The sequence below is a fragment of the Nycticebus coucang genome, chromosome 13 (assembly GCF_027406575.1).
Source record: "Nycticebus coucang isolate mNycCou1 chromosome 13, mNycCou1.pri, whole genome shotgun sequence".
Taxonomy (NCBI): Eukaryota; Metazoa; Chordata; class Mammalia; order Primates; family Lorisidae; genus Nycticebus; species Nycticebus coucang.
The window spans coordinates 57,820,244-57,832,673 of record NC_069792.1 but is presented as its reverse complement, the minus strand read 5'-3'; the positions used below and the strand labels follow the sequence as shown (position 1 = coordinate 57,832,673).

The following is a 12,430-nucleotide window of genomic DNA, read 5'->3' as shown; positions in this document are numbered from 1 at the left end:
TCTCACTCCTGTACAAACTAGCTAAGAGCTTCAGATGGCAGGCAATGCAACTTTGCCATTATTTTCCCTCTAGCATTTTACCCAATATCTGAGAAAAGCAGAGACTTATATGAATTTGCAGAATGACAGAGATCCCATACATCGAGCCTTTTTATCAGTTATGCAGCCAAGATTTGGTCTTGATGTGTCTAAGTAAAGTATCTTCTGTTAAAATTTAAGTTTATTGTGGGCGGCGCCCGTGGCTCAGTGAGTAGGGCGCCGGCCCCATATGCCGAGGGTGGCGGGTTCGGACCCAGCGCCGGCCAGAAAAATAGCTGGGCGTTGTGGCGGGCGCCTGTAGTCCCAGCTGCTCGGGAGGCTGAGGCAGGAGAATCGCGTAAGCCCAAGAGCTGGAGGTTGCTGTGTGCCGTGTGACGCCACAGCCCTCTACTCGAGGGCGGTACAGTGAGACTCTGTCTCTACAAAAAAAAAAAAAAAAAATTTAAGTTTACTGAAACTCTGAGTTGCGTGTGTGAAAAGACCAGATTGGTCAAGGATGTCCATGAATGATTACTCATTTGAATGCCTAAGAGACATTATTGATTCATCACCTATAAATAAAAGAGTCACTTTCATGATCCTGAGTAAAAGTCAACAAATTCATCTTTATAACAATTTGCTTTTTTGTAGAACATCCCTGATGAACTGTAGGGATAGAATTACTCCCGTAGGTTATTAGTTAGAATGCATTAGATAGAATGCATCCATCTGTTACAAAAGAGATTAACTAGTGAAAAACAGAAGTTTCTTAACATGTATATTTCATACATACAGGGGAGACACCCATAAAATGAGTAGTTGTCAGAGAGGTGGCTTTGTGTTCCAGCTCATACAGCATCTTCAACTAAGAGCAATAAATTTTCAGAGAGGTGACAAGACAAAAGAAAAGAAATTTGGGTCTTTAAAAGTGGCAACTTGGGAGAAAGCAAATATCTGGCAGATAAAGGTTAGTTAGTAAGGCTTGTTAATGTTGCTTCCTCAAGTATTAATTTATGTTGAGAAAAGAAATAACAACAAATTACAAATTTAAAAAGCTAACAGAAACCATAGACATCACAAAATCCAGAAAACCAACATAATACTTGTATTAATTAATAGTAATAACTGACATATCTGTATAATACTTTCTGTCATACATTTTTTGGCTGCTGTTCTGATTGCCTCTTCATATGATAAGAATATTATAATATCATTTCCCATAGAAAAACTTTATTTAAAGCAATTTAATTTGCCTCCAGCATATTTGCTCAAAATTTATGTTTTATACTTGGTCGTTTATAAAAGTTTATTTCAGCTTCATAACTATTAATGATAATAGCATACTAATACCTTAGGATGCATAAAACATGTCACATAGATGTATTGTCCATTTATAGACCACCATAGTTTGTGTCCTACAAATATAAAAACTTTGAAAATTATAGTTTATGCAGTTCCTGTAAACACAAAGAAAAAGCTGTATGATGCATTTACAAAGGTAAAGTTCTCTCTCTCGATATAATATTCTTGTCATATGAAGAAGCAATCTTTTAATAAACATTAATGAGAATTAAATCTATTGCTTACAATTTTTGTACATTTGAATGTAAGCATTCCATATTTTATACCAAGTCAGCACATTGTACCTCATAAATGTATACAGTTATGATTTAATAAAAGAAAAAAGAATTTTTCATAGACTAACTTTGGGCTGCCAACCTTTTAAAATTTGTTTCTCCTCTGCCTCACTCACTTTGCATACACAAAACTTACCTTCTTGAAACTTCATGTCTAGCTCTGGGGGAGTTATTTCAGTGAGCTGCAGGCATACACCTATATGCCTATATTATTTCTATGTCATTACCATCTGAGCTGAGCAACAGAATGACACAGGGAAATTCAGAACTGGAAAGGCAGAGTAGTCTTAATTGCGATTAAAATACCTTATCATGGCAAATTTCACAAAATCCATGACCATATAAATACACTTCTAGGATCCCTCTGAGAATCTTGGAAGGGACCTATGTAAAAAACAGAGTCTCTGAAATTAAAGTTTTATTCCTGTCTGGATAAATCTGCCTCTGGTAGTTAGTCACAAAAACAGCTTCCGTAAATAATTTCTAAGGTACCATAGAATGAAAGTCATGGGGAACAGAAACAAAAGGAGAGTTATCTAGCAAAATAAGTGTTTCAATAGGATTACATCTTGTAAATAAAGTCACTAAATCCAATGGACTCTACAGTCCTTGATTGCAGACCTTTTGTGGTTTTCACTCACACATAAACACTTGTATATAATAATTGCTCAAAACAAGTTTTTTGTAAATGAATTTATGAATGAACACATGAATGAATTCTGTTAAAACCAGCACTTTTGTTACAGTTCCTTAAAGATATCTAAATAGAAAGCCCATATATTAGTCAAATGTACAGTTATTGTGTATTGATTGTGGGTCAGCAGTGTCCTGCCTGTCCATGTACTTTTCTCATGGTCCAAGTGTGACTCAAGATTTCATGAATTGAATCCCAAGCAATCAGATAATGATCTTGCACCCTAAAAAGGAAGAATATATGAGCATATCACCATTACCTGTAAACATCTGCACTAAGAATAATCTTTCAAAGCTTTTTCTCAAACCAAATGACATATTTCTTTTGTGTTTCTAATGTTGGGGATAAAACTTTGAATTTAAGCCCACCCCAAAAGAAATAAACAGCATTTGTAATACAGCCTTGATTAGTATAAAGGGTGTGTGTAGGAAGGATAGAAAGCCATAGTCATGATTTCTGAAACTGCAGCGTCTGCCTCACACCTGTCAAAGAAGTTGTAATTCAAATGACGATGTTTTCAAACAGGGATTGTTGTCTGACGATAAACAACGGTCTCTTTCCAAATAAAATGTTTTTAAACACTCCTGGATGTGAATCCAACATGGAAATTAGTTTGAAATAAACATTAAACATTTTTCCAAAAAAAAAAAACAAAACATTTTTCCATCTATTGCCCTTCTGAGTCACCGAAGAATCACCTCTCCAAATGTTCGTATTTTCAGACTAATTGTCCATGGCTGCCAGGCATGAAGAAGAAAGAAAATTTGAAACTCAATGATTCCACTAAGTTGTAAAAGATACACTACAGACACACTGCTATTTGAAGATGAGGTTGTAGATTAGCACTGGAGTCAAACCAGGGAAAACATTCCTGGGTTGTCGGAACATTTTATCCAACCATTAATCATAATCACCACATTCTAATAACTTTAATTCAATGCTTAATTTTTTAATCTCAATACTTTCACCAAAACATTTTTACTTTACATTTCTTATCTTTATAGAACATTGTTTTTTAATGAGCTTTAGAAATTTGAGGAAGAATTTGGAGCAAGGGAAGGAAAAGATAAAGAGGATAAAATGAAAGAAAGAGAAGTAAAGACAAGGGAGATACAGCTATGATTTAACAATAAAAAAAAGGGGGGGGAGATATCCAGAATAGCAGCAAGAAAGGAGGGGAGAGGACTTTAATGTAATCACAGAATTTCAGTACCATTTCTCACATTTTAGTTGTGTCTTTCCTCTGAGGAATGTAGTACAGACCAGGGAAGTTAGCTCCAGTCCTCTTAAGACTAAAAGAAACAATACAAAATTAGTCTCCCTCCACCTAGTCTCACCTCTGGCTACTTCCAGAGTCACTATCCAGCATTAACTCTCATGTTTAAAGGCAACCGGAGTCCTGAGACCCCTAAACCCAATCACAGGACCACTCTCATGTCACTTTCATAGCCTTAATATCATTCTGTGTTAACTGCTCTTTAGCCTCAGAGTAGAGTGGGTGATGGAAATGGTAAACAGAGGTAGATACAAAGGAACGCCTCTTAAGAGGGCCAAGGAAATTTCTCTGATTGATATAAGTTTTAGCCATCCTAATCAAAATCTCAGCAGAATACATTAGAAATCAGCACACTAACTAAAAAACAAAACATTAAAAAAAAAAAAGAAAAGGAAAGCAAAAGACCTAGTACAACCAAAATAATTTTGAAAATAACAAAATTGGAAGATCCATTGAACCAAATTTCAAGACTTATTATAAAGCCAAGACATTGTGACACTGGTGAAAAAAGATAAACACACAGACATAGAACTAGATATACATGACCAACCTGTTTTTTACAAGGTGTCAAGTCATTTCAGTGGATAAACCAGCTTCTTCAACAAATGGTGCTGGGACGATTGAATATTCACATGCGAAAACATATACTTCAACATATGCCTTAATCATATATAAAAATTAACTCAAAAAGAATCATAAGCCTAAGTGTAAAACATAAAACTTCCGGAAGATAACATAGGAAAAATATTTATGATCTTGGCTTTAGCAAAGATTTCTTACATAGAACACAAACAAACATGTACAATAAAAGAAAAAACTGATAAATTGAGTTTTATCAAACTTAAGAACATCTACTGTTTGAAAGATAAAGTTAAGAAATGAAAAAACAAAACACAAACTGGAAGAAAACATTTGCAATACATATATCTGATAAAGAACTGGTACACGTGACAGGAATAGATAAGCCTTCTTAAAAGTCAATAATGGAGCTGCCACCACTGTCAGGGCAGCACTACCACTGTTGGGGGTAATACTGCCCATCTGGGATAGGTACTGCTGTGTGCCAGTCTCAGGAGCCAGTAGGGAACTGGAGGGCATTGCCACCAGCTGCAAGGGTCACAGGAGCTGGGCGGGGAACCAGCGGGCAGGGAACTGGAGGGCAGAGTTGCCGGCCGTTGGCCACATGGGTCACAAGAGTCCGGTGTCTCCACCGCTTTTTAACATTGTAATGGAAGTCTTAGCCATCACAACCAGGCAAGAGAAGGCGATCAAGGCAACCCTACAAACAGGGTCAGAGGAGATCAAACTTTCACTCTTCGCAGATGATATGATTTTATATCTGGAAAACCCCAGGGAATCAACCACAAAACTCTTAGAAGTGATCAAGGACAAATAATCAACACATTGAATCCCACAATGGCATAAATGTATTCATGATCTATGTACAAATGTCTTAATTTAAAAAAAGAAAAAGAAAGAAAGTAGATGGGAAAGGAAGAGAAGGGAGGGGATGTGAGAGGTAGGAGGAGGAAGTGTTTTGTGGGGGAACCTCACCTAATGTGCATGATGCAGTGGAACATTTCAAAACTATCAAAAACACAATGTGATGGGCATTTTAATCAGTTCAATATAAACATTTTTCATTATATATCAAATCAGTAGAATGAACTCCATATAGGCATAAATGTACATACTTATGATTTAATAAAATCTGAAAAGTAAATTAAAAAAAAGAAGTGATCAAGGAATACAGTAGCATCTCAGGATACAAAAATCAATACTCACAAATCAGTAGCTTTTATATATACACCAATAACAGTCAAGTTGAAAAAACAGTCAAGGACTCTTTCATAACCTTTGCAGTTATGCCGAAGAAGATGAAATATTTGGGAATTTACCTAACAAAGAACGTAAAAGATCTCTATAAAGAGAATTATGAAACTCTGAGAAAAGAAATAGCTGAAGATGTTAACAAATGGAAAAACATACCATGCTCATGGCTGGGAAGAATCAACATTGTTAAAATGTCCATATTACCCAAAGCAATTTACAAATTTAATGCAATCCCTATCAAAGCACCACCATCATACTTTAAAGATCTGGAAAAAATAATACTTTGTTTTATATGGAACCAGAAAAAACCTCAAATAGCCAAGACATTACTCAGAAATAAAAACAAAGCAGGAGGAATCATGCTACCAGACTTCAAACTATACAATAATTTATAGTGATCAAAACAGCATGGTATTGGCACAAAAATAGATAGGTAGATGTATGGAACAGAATTGAGAACCAAGGGATGCACCCAGACACTTATCATCATTTGATCTTTGATAAGTCCATCAAAAATATAAATTGGGGGAAATATTCCCTATTTAACAAATGGTCCTGGGAAAATTGGCTGGTGACTTATAGAAGACTGAAACTGGACCCACACCTTTCACTATTAACAAAAATTGACTATCACTGGATAAAAGATTTAACCTTAAGACATGAAACTATAAAGATTCTTGGAGATAGTACAACCTTTCTAGAAGGAAGTATGGAGAAACCTCAAAGCACCAAGCTAGACCTCCCATTTGATCCTGCAATCCCATTACTGGGCATCTACCCAGAAGGAAAAAAATCCTTTTATCATAAGGACACTTGTACTAGACTGTTTATTGCAGCTCTATTTACAATCACTAAAATGTGGAAATAGCCTAAATGCCCACCAACCCAGGAATGGATTAACAAACTGTGGTATATGTATACCATGGAATACTATTCAGCTATTTAAAAAAATGGAGACTTTACATCCTTTGTATTAACCTGGATGGAAGTGGAAGACATTATTCTTAGTAAAGCATCACAAGAATGGAGAAGCATGAATCCTATGTACTCAATCTTGATATGAGGACAATTAATGACAATTATGGTTATGGGGGGGGAAGCAGAAAGAGTGAAGGAGGGAGGGGGGTGGGGCCTTGGTGTGTGTCACACTTTATGGGGCCAAGACATGATTGCAAGAGGGACTTTACCTAACAATTGCAATCAGTGTAACCTGGCTTATCATACCCTCAATGAATCCCCAACAATAAAAAAAAAAAAAGAAAGAAAAATAAAGATTCTTGGAGAGAGGGCAGGAGAAACAATTGAAGAAATTTTCCTGGGTAATACTTTATGAGGAGGACCCCCCCAGGCAATTGAAGCAACACCAAAAATACATTATTGGGATCTGATCAAACTAAAAAGCTTCTGCACATCCAAGAACACAGTAAGTAAAGCAAGTAGACAGCCCTCAGAATGGGAGAGGATATTTGCAGGTTATGCTTCTGACAAAGGTTTGATAACCAGAATCCACAGAGAACTGAAACTTATTAATAAGAAAAGAACAAGTCATCCCATTTCATTGTAGGCAAGGGACTTGAACAGAAGCTTCTCTGAAGATGATAGGTGCATGGCCTACAGACACATGAAAAAATGTTCATCATCCTTAATCATCAGAGAAATGCAAATCAAAACCACTTTGAGAAATCATCTAACTCCAGTAAGAGAGGCTCACATAACAAAATCCCAAAACTACAGATGTTGGCGTGGATGTGGACAAAAGGGAACACTTCTGCACTGCTGGTGGGAGTGCAAGCTAATATGTCCCTTTTAGAAAGAAGTATGGAGAATACTCAGGGATCTAAAAGTAGACCTGCCATTTGATCCTGCAATTCCTCTACTAGGTGTATATTCGAAAGACCAAAAATCACTTTATAACAAAGATATTAGCACTAGATTGTTCATTGCAGCTCAATTCATAATAGCCAAGACATGGAAGAAGCCCAAGTGCCCAACAACCCATGAATGGATTAATAAATTGTGGTATATGTATACCATGAAATATTAAGCAGCCTTTAAAAAGATGGAGACTTTCCCTCTTTTATGTTTACATGGATGGAGCTAGAACATATCCTACTTAGTAAAGTATCTCAAGAATGGAAGAAAAAATGTCCAAAGTACTCAATACTATTATGAAACCAATTTACAATCACTCACACTTTCATATGAACAATAGATCACAACTAAGGCCCAAGATGAAGGAGGGAGGGGGGGGATGTGAGAGGAGGAAGGAGGTCAGATTGAGGGAGGGTGAATGGTGGGACCACAACACTATGGTGCATAATGTAAGGGTACATGTCAGATCTATTAGTATAGAGTACAAATGTCTTAACACAATAATTAAGTAAACAAGATGACATATATATTAACCAGTGTGATGTGTTTCTAATTCTATATGAAATCAGCACATTGTACCCCATAAATGCATTAATGTGTACATGATTTATGATTTAATAAAAAAATAATAATAATAAAGTCAATAATGATTTTACAAAACAATTTTTTTAAAGGAAAAATTTAAACCACTTTCTCAAAGAGGAATGGCTTTAAAGAACAAAAAAAAAGAAAAAGAAAAAGACAGTTAGCAGATACTGCAGGTGAAGATGTGGAGCAAATAAAAGTTATGATAAGTAAAAGAAGCCAAACTCAAAAGGCTGTCAAATAAATGAAGTCATTTATATGACATTTTAGAAAAGGCAAAACGAGGAGATAAGAAATCATACCAATGGTTTTTAGGGGATAGGGTTGGTGAAAGGGATTCTCTGAAAGAGATTTGAAGGAAATTTTTTGCAAGTTGGAAATGTTCTATATCTTGATCGTGATGGCAATTGCATTGCTGTTAAGTTTGTCAATGTTCATAGAATTATACTCACAAAAAGGGAGAATTTTATTACATGTAAATGATACCCCACTAACTCCCCTAAAAATTTATAGTAAATCCAAAATTAATTGCATATAAATCACCTTGTAAAATAAGATTTTATTTACATTTACTCAAATTGAATCAGAAGAGAATTCAATGTATTATTTAAATTATTGGAATTTCTTCTTGTGATGAATTTTCAGATTAATACAAAGTATTTTCCTAAGGTGTTTTTCACAAGTAAAAGTTGTTCAAAGATAAGGCATTATCCAGTATTACTGTCATTGGTTGGTATCTATAGTGATTACCTATGACATGAGTTAACATTCACATATTAAAACATTCAAGAAGCATTTCTTGAATATTCCTAGACAGGAAGTCTGCAAAGGACTCAATTTCCCCAGTTCTGGGCCAGTAGGATATGCTTCAGTCTTCTCCAAAAATCTTTTAGAAGATATAATAAGATGAGACGAAATATTAGAAAAATAACTTCAAGCTTAGTTTCAGCTTGCCCATATGACAGAGTTGTATAATATTAAAAAGTAATACTATATAGCATAGGAACTTCACAAAGACTATAATTACTGCTCTTAAAATGAGTAAAACTCATGAAAGATATTTTAAGTTGTCCAGATATCATAACTCTCAGGGTTCTCAAAAGCCAACTGCTAAAAAAGTTACATAAGACACAGGTACAGAATTAATTTTAATAGAGACTAAGAGGCAAGTTATGTACATGGACTTTTTAGCCATATCCCCCCTACTGGCTGATAGCTCAGATGGGGAGCTGGTGGCTGTAGGTTCTGCTCCCATCTATGCCAATACTTAATATTTTCCCTGCTTTTCGCCTCCATGTGAAATAATGAAACAACCCACCAACTTCATTGGGGTGTTGACATAAACAAAAATTTGCCAATTTTACTAGCATTCCCGGAAGACAAGCTATCTCTATGGGGTTCACTGATCCAACACCTACAAGGGCCTGTGCTTGGTCTAACACTGCTGTCACCATCTTGAAGTTCTTAATAATTTTTGAACAAGAGCCCCACATTTTCATTTTGCACTTAGCTCTAGAAATTTTTTAATTGGTTCTAACTCTATAAATCCCCAAAGTGATATGAGGAATCTGAGTTACTGTTCATATGTGGTCACTTAGGTCATGTGCTTGATTAAAATCTAATCAAATTTATCTTGAAATGCTTTGGTTAAGAAACCACAGCTAGTAAACTGATAAGTTGGACTCATAAAATTTCTAAGAACTTCTGGTAAAACAGACATGTTGCTAGGACAATTTATTTTTCTGAAGGTTTAGAGCTTCCACTTCCTATTCCATATAAAATTTTGGTAGAGAAAAAACTAGATAGATTTTCTGCTCGTTTGATCTTCCATCTTTGTATGGAAGCAAATATTGAGACTTGGTTTCATCTGGTTTTCATTTTAATTTTGTTCAGTTCTTTTAAAGGCTGTACATATTTTTTTTTTATTTTATTTTTTTTTTTATTGTTGGGGATTCATTGAGGGTACAATAAGCCAGTTACGCTGATTGCAATTGTTAGGTAAAGTCCCTCTTGCAATCATGTCTTGCCCCCATAAAATGTGACACACACTAAGGCCCCACCCTCCTCCCTCCATCCCTCTTTCTGCTTCCCCCCCCATAACCTTAATTGTCATTAATTGTCCTCATATCAAGATTGAGTACATAGGATTCATGCTTCTCCATTTTTGTGATGCTTTACTAAGAATAATGTCTTCCACTTCCATCCAGGTTAATACGAAGGATGTAAAGTCTCCATTTTTTTTAATGGCTGAATAGTATTCCATGGTATACATATACCACAGCTTGTTAATCCATTCCTGGGTTGGTGGGCATTTAGGCTGTTTCCACATTTTGGCAATGGTAAATTGAGCTGCAATAAACAGTCTAGTACAAGTGTCCTTATGATAAAAGGATTTTTTTCCTTCTGGGTAGATGCCCAGTAATGGGATTGCAGGATCGAATGGGAGGTCTAGCTTGAGTGCTTTGAGGTTTCTCCATACTTCCTTCCAGAAAGGTTGTACTAGTTTGCAGTCCCACCAGCAGTGTAAAAGTGTTCCCTTCTCTCCACATCCACGCCAGCATCTGCAGTTTTGAGATTTTGTGATGTGGGCCATTCTCACTGGGGTTAGATGATATCTCAGGGTTGTTTTGATTTGCATTTCTCTAATATATAGAGATGATGAACATTTTTTCATGTGTTTGTTAGCCATTCGCCTGTCGTCTTTAGAAAAAGTTCTATTCATGTCTCTTGCCCATTGATATAAGGGATTGTTGGCTTTTTTCATGTGGATTAATTTGAGTTCTCTATAGATCCTGGTTATCAAGCTTTTGTCTGATTGAAAATATGCAAATATCCTTTCCCATTGTGTAGGTTGTCTCTTTGCTTTGGTTATTGTCTCCTTAGCTGTACAGAAGCTTTTCAGTTTAATGAAGTCCCATTTGTTTATTTTTGTTGTTGTTGCCATTGTCATGGCAGTCTTCTTCATGAAGTCTTCCCCCAGGCCAATATCTTCCAGTGTTTTTCCTATGCTTTCTTTGAGGATTTTTATTGTTTCATGCCTTAAATTTAAGTCCTTTATCCATCTTGAATCAATTTTTGTGAGTGGGGAAAGGTGTGGGTCCAGTTTCAGTCTTTTACATGTAGACATCCAGTTCTCCCAACACCATTTATTGAATAGGGAGTCTTTCCCCCAAGGTAAGTTCTTGTTTGGTTTATCAAAGATTAGGTGGTTGTAAGATGTTAGTTTCATTTCTTGGTGTTCAATTCGATTCCAAGTGTCTATGTCTCTATTTTTGTGCCAGTACCATGCTGTCTTGAGCACTATGGCTTTGTAGTACAGACTAAAATCTGGTATGCTGATGCCCCCAGCTTTATTTTTGTTACTAAGAACTGCCTTAGCTATACGGGGTTTTTTCCGGTTCCATACAAAACGCAGAATCATTTTTTCCAAATCTTGGAAGTACGATGTAGGTACTTTGATAGGAATGGCATTGAATAGGTAGATTGCTTTGGGAAGTATAGACATTTTAACAATGTTGATTCTTCCCATCCATGAGCATGGTATGTTCTTCCATTTGTTAATATCCTCTGCTATTTCCTTTCTGAGGATTTCATAGTTTTCTTTATAGAGGTCCTTCACCTCCTTCGTTAGGTATATTCCTAGGTATTTCATTTTCTTTGAAACTACGGTGAAGGGAGTTGTGTCCTTAATTAGCTTCTCATCTTGACTGTTATTGGTGTATACAAAGGCTACTGACTTGTGGACATTGATTTTATATCCTGAAACATTACTGTATTTTTTGATGACTTCTAGGAGTCTTGTGGTTGAGTCTTTGGGGTTCTCTAAGTATAAGATCATGTCGTCAGCAAAGAGGGAGAGTTTGACCTCCTCTGCTCCCATTTGGATTCCCTTTATTTCCTTGTCTTGCCTAATTGTATTGGCTAGAACTTCCAGCACTATGTTGAATAGTAAAGGTGACAGAGGACAACCTTGTCTGGTTCCAGTTCTAAGAGGAAAAGCTTTGAGTTTTACTCCATTCAGTAAAATATTGGCTGTGGGTTTGTCATAGATAGCTTCAATCAGTTTTAGAAATGTGCCACCTATGCCTATACTCTTCAGTGTTCTAATTAGAAAAGGATGCTGGATTTTATCAAATGCTTTTTCTGCATCTATTGAGAGGATCATGTGATCTTTATTTTTGCCTCTGTTAATATGGTGGATAACGTTTATGGACTTGCGTATGTTAAACCAGCCTTGCATCCCTGGGATGAAGCCTACTTGATCATGATGAATGACTTTTTTGATGATAAGCTGTAATCTATTGGCTAGGATTTTGTTGAGAATTTTTCCATCTATATTCATGAGAGAGATTGGTCTGAAATTCTCCTTTTTGCTTGGGTCTTTTCCTGGTTTTGGTATCAGGGTGATGTTTGCTTCATAGAATGTGTTGGGAAAGATTCCTTCTTCCTCAATTTTTTGGAATAATTTCTGCAGTACAGGAATAAGCTCTTCCTTGAAGGTTTGATAGAATTCTG

At 36.0% G+C, this 12,430-nt stretch overlaps 1 long non-coding RNA gene across 1 annotated transcript in view; it reads right to left on the bottom strand.

Moving 5' to 3' along the window:
• Positions 1-1,109: 1,109 nt before the first annotated feature.
• The window catches only part of LOC128563616 (uncharacterized), a 136,210-nt gene continuing 124,889 nt past the window's right edge, over positions 1,110-12,430 (bottom strand). The window contains exons 6-7 of the long non-coding RNA XR_008373839.1: positions 3,563-3,641; positions 1,110-2,572 (exon numbers count right to left, since the gene is read on the bottom strand). This is a non-coding gene — a long non-coding RNA (uncharacterized LOC128563616). The remainder of the gene's footprint in view (positions 2,573-3,562; positions 3,642-12,430) is intronic.